At 51.0% G+C, this 4,968-nt stretch overlaps 1 protein-coding gene across 2 annotated transcripts in view; it reads right to left on the bottom strand.

Annotated features, from left to right (window-relative positions):
* Positions 1-412: 412 nt before the first annotated feature.
* SPATA3 (spermatogenesis associated 3) overlaps positions 413-4,968 on the bottom strand; it is a 21,254-nt gene continuing 16,698 nt past the window's right edge. For both annotated transcript variants that reach the window (XM_008975339.4, XM_055109203.2), the window contains exon 4: positions 413-4,968. This exon is cut by the window's right edge and continues 698 nt beyond it. The gene's annotated coding sequence lies outside the window, so the exon portion shown is untranslated.

Here is a 4,968-nt window from a genome sequence, read left to right as displayed (position 1 = left end):
AAGGGAGTTGGAAGTTTCTTTCACCAAATTCATTGTTAATTTCATCAGAACAAAACGATTCTTTTGCTTGTTCCCACAGAGAAAGCAACATCCCCAAATACATATGAAACACCGATCACTAAAGGCACAAAACAGACACCACATGATCCTCTATTCCACTTCTCTTAGGCAGCTCTGTTCAGCTACGGGGACTCACCTAGTTCCCCGGCAGTAGCCCAAGTCTCTTTCAGCAACTGCAGCCTTGGGAATCTTCTGTACATAATACCTTCCTGAGGTTGGTTTATCAGCACATTAAAAGCACCTCCTACCAGACACACAGAATGGAGCCCCATTAGAAAAAAACAACTAAACTCTAATGTCATCCTGCAGCAGACTGCAATCCACACACCAGTGTCCAGGGTGTAATCAGATTCTCCAGAATATGGTATACACAGTCCATTCTTGACTGCTGGCAGTGGAAGGCAGGAGAAGGGCAGAACAGAGGAGGAGAAAGGTTTAAAGGAGAACTCATTCTCGAAAGGTGAGCTTCTTCTGGAGCTGGTCAGCCCAGACCCTTCATCCTGACCCCAATGGGAGACAAGTGGGCTTCTCCACTCATCTCCTTGATGCACTCCTCAGATGAGATCAGACACCCGCAGACCTGAACAGAACTCTTCTTTTTAAATTCTCAACCTCGAGGCCCCTCCTGGAGGAGTCTGAGCCTGGATCTCTCGCTCAGCCCTGCCGCTGGGACCAACCTGGCTCTCTGCCTTGGACACTTTCCTTCTTGCCGCTGGCGATTGGCACCTCCTTTCCTCCAGACTCCCAACAAACAGGCACCTCCAGCTCCTCTGTCCTCCTCATTCGCTAGCTCGCAGCTCAGTTCCTCCTGGCTTAGGGCAGGAAGGCATCTTGGGACATTGGCAAGGGCACTTTTCCAGTTCAAATCTCTGCTTCGACCCCCTGTGACTGGCTGAGGTGTAATAAGTATATGCTGTGCTTGCACATACAGAGGAGAAGCTGCCTGGGGACGGAGAGGCTTCCTGAGTTTCCCAGCGAAGCCAGAGCCTGTAATAGCAGCCTGAAGTGCTGTCCTTCCTCTGATGGGTCATTGGTGGCTGCAGGCCTGATTGACTCCAACATGGCCCTGAGCCTGGGGCCTTGGCAGGACAGGCTGCATGGCAGGTGTCCCCTGAGTCTCATGGCTGCCTTTACCTGGCAGTTTGGTTCCCCGGATCCTGGTTATTTACTTACTCTGTGACTGCGGGATGGCCTGGGTGCCAGGCTTCATGGCCAGCGGGAGGGTGGCTGTCCTCAAGGGTAGGGGTGGGGAGGATGGAGACCAGGTTGTATCTGAAAAGCCAAGGACCTCTCATCTGATCCTGTGTCCCTGGCACAGTGGACTGGAGAGACCAGACAGGCAGCTGCAGGAGGATAGGGCTTCCTGGACTTTCTTCTGCACTTGGATGGATCACTATACTGGGACCAACCTATCTCAAGAATAACCAACTGGACCGGGTGCGGAGGCTCCCAGCACTTTGGGAGGCTGAGGTGGGCGGATCACTTGAAGTCAGAAGTTCGAGACCAGCCTGGCCAAAATGGTGAAACCCCGTCTCTACTAAAAATACAAAAATTAGCCAGATGTGGTGGCATATGCTTGTAATCCCAGCTACTCGGGAGGCTGAGGCAGGAGAATTGCTTGAACCCGGGAGGTGGAGGTTGCAGTGAGCCAAGATTGAGCCTGGGTGACAGAGCAAGACTGTCTCAAATAAATAAATAATAATAACATAATAACCAATTGATTGATGACTTTCTTTTTCTTTTCTCTTTTTTTTTTTTTTTTTTTGAGACAGGGTCTCCTTTTGTCACCCAGGCTGGATTGCAGTGGCACGATCTCAGCTTACTGCAGCCTTGACCTCCCAGGCTCAAGTGACCCTCCCACCTCAGCCACCCAAATAGCTGGGACTACAGGTGCTAATTTTGTATTTTTTTTTTTTGTAGAAAAATCCAAAATACGAGTTTTCGCCATGCTGCCCAGGCTGGTCTCCAATTCCTGGGCTCAAGTCATCTGCCTGCCTTGGCCTCCCAAAACGCTGGGATTACAGGCGTGAGCTACTGCACCAGGCCAATTGATGGTCTTGAGACAATGTTCAGAGCCAGGGTCTGAGCTTAGCCTGGTGAAGATGCTAGACTCTGCTGGAGCTTAGACAATAATACCCCAAAATGAAGGCCTCAGAAGGGAAAGTTTTCTGTGATCTTCTGCCCTCCTATCTCTCAGTCCCATCTCCCCCAAGCCTAGCCATACAAACTCAATCCTTTCCCAAGATGCCATAGAAACCAGAACCCATTCTCCCCAGAGCTAGTCAGAAAACCTAAAAGTATTACTTGAATTTTCCCCCAGCCTTGTGTAAGAACTGGTCATAACAAAATGATCTGATCTACCTTGTTTGCAGTCAGTCATAAGACCCCCATTCCAGAGAAGATCTTGCCCCATGCCCCAGAGGAAGGAATGCTGCTCAGAGAGGCCGAGAAGAATCTAGACAGACAGGCCTTGCTGGGTTCCCCACATAGTCTATCAGCACTAGATCCGACCCTTTTGTCCAGTCCTATTTCTACAAGGCTGTCCATCTTTGTTGAAACTCAGCATGAAGACAATTTCCTCTGTACCTCTGGGTCTTCATTCTGAAGGCTCCCATGTGTACACATTAATGTGTACGCCTTTCTCCTATTAATCAATTTGCCTCATATGAGTTTTCAGTGAACCTTTAGGGGACAAAGGGCCTTGGCCCCTATAACTTGCAGGCCCGGCTACAGCCAGACTGTCCCCAAACTCACAGCCACAGCAGTCTTTGTTATTGCATGGTGATAGGAAATATACCTGCTCAGTCTTCTTTCCAGCTCTAAACTTCCCTCTTGAAAGCCCCTATCAGGAGCTGTTGCTTGAAATTGACTGTACTTAAAATAGTCCTCTCTAGTGATCACATTTATACTCACTCTGAATATCACACTCACTCATTATACCACACTCTGAATACAATGGCCTAAGCCAAATCTTAATGTATCCCAAAGTGCCCCCGAGGGTGACAGGTCTACTCATTCATGAGAGTCTGCAATGTGCTGGGAAGGATTTGAGAAGAAAAAACCTGCTCTCTGCCTCCAGGACCTAACCACAGAGTAGCGGATGTGTCAACAGAACTGCACTCGGCAGGATGAAGACAGGGACTCCGGCATGTGGTCGTTTAGCATGTGCAGTTTCCACTCTTCAAGAGGGATCCCTATGGCCCACGACAGGTAACGTGAGCCACAATGCAAGGCCAGTGTGGGAGAGATGAGCCCAGGTGACAGTGACTGTCCGGGAGGATGCTCTTGGGGTTTTGGTGGGATGGTTCTTTATTGTGTGGTCTGTCTTGTGCATTGCATTCTTGGCCTTCACTACTAACAGCCCACAGCATACCCCCGTCACTGTGACAACCAGCAGTGCCCCACACATTTCCCCGGGGATGGAAGGCTAGTTTTCACCACTGCCTGGGGCATCCAACTGCCAGGATCTGCTGCAAGTCTGCCGCTTGAGGCAGCTGGGAGTTCTCTCTCCTGGCCACTTGAGCATTCATTCTGGTGAGGTGGTGGTGGTGGAGGAAAAAGGGGAGAAGCAGAGGGAGAGCACAGGTCCTGGTTGCACACCCACAGCCAACTGGAGGGAGCATGTGCTGTTTTTAGCTGCCCAGCGTCCATTCCCCTCTCTTTTGGTAACAGGTTACCCACACTGCAGTTGGAGAATCATTTTCTTCCCTGCTCAGTGCTCACTGTTTCTGTGGATTTTATCCTCATGTTCCAAAGGAGGCTGTGCAGCTCCAGCCTGGCCAGTCAGCCCCCTGCATTTTCCTGGGCACAGTGATGGGTACCAGGAGGGACACAGGACCTAGTCAGAGCTGTGATGCCGTTTGCTGTGGGGAGACAGGCCGGCTCACCCTCTCTGCTAGACTTGATCTCTGTAGGCTGGGAGCTGTTGCTGCTGTAGCTAGAATGGAACTAACTCTGCTACAGAGAGAGGGAAATGGCCTGTGCCCCTGGGGCAAGCCACATCTGAACCAGAACTCTCTCCTGACTTTTATAGGAGCTAATACATTTTCATTTTGCTGAAGCCTAGTTTGGGTTAGGTTGTCCAACATTTACAACAAAGGGGGACCTCAATATGCCAGAAAAAGGAAGTGTCTTCAGTCCAGAAGCTGCAGCCATGGAGTCCCCAGTCCCTTCCACCATGTCTATAGGTCCCTTCATTGTGACCTGCAGGACAGGACCACAACACGACCCCACGCAACTCCCACACCTGTTTCAGAAAGGAAATCCTGGGACTGGGGGGTGGGGAATGGGCTCCAGCCTGGCCCATCCTGCCCAATCCCACCAGTGCTGCTGTGGGTAAACCAGCTCCCCGCCTTCCCAGTGGCTGCCCTGCTGGGTCCCGGTCTAACTAATTCTTAGAGTCATAGGAGGTCACCTGGGCATGGGTCTGTGGATGCCTCACAGGCATTCAGCATTGTCCTCCCTCCACCCCTACACCATATGCCGCTGTCACCGTTCCAGTGCATGTGGGCTACTCCTAAACCTCGCATCTGCACTTCTTTGCCTGGGGGCTTCCTCTCCAGAAGGGGACAAAAGTGTGGAGGAATTAACCACCTCCCTCCTCACAGCCTTTCTCCAAGACCAACAGGTTACAAATACCTCAGCTCCCTGTCAGGTGGGATGACTATGCTGTGTGGTGTGTGTTCTCCATTCTCCCATCCCACGACGCCCCAGCAGGATCAGGCTTCAGCTGCCCTCAATGGCCACTGCATTAGGACTCACTAGTACTGGCTGTCCTCCCTTCTTTGGTGGTTCCTTTTTTTTATTTTTATTTTTTGAGACACGGTCTTGTTATGTCGTCCAGGCTGGAGTGCAGCGGTGCAAACATAGCTCACTGCAGCCTTGACCTCCTGGGCTTAAGCCATCCTC

Source organism: Pan paniscus, chromosome 13 (genome assembly GCF_029289425.2).
Source record: "Pan paniscus chromosome 13, NHGRI_mPanPan1-v2.0_pri, whole genome shotgun sequence".
NCBI classification, from domain to species: Eukaryota; Metazoa; Chordata; class Mammalia; order Primates; family Hominidae; genus Pan; species Pan paniscus.
This window is presented reverse-complemented; position numbering and strand designations above follow the sequence as displayed.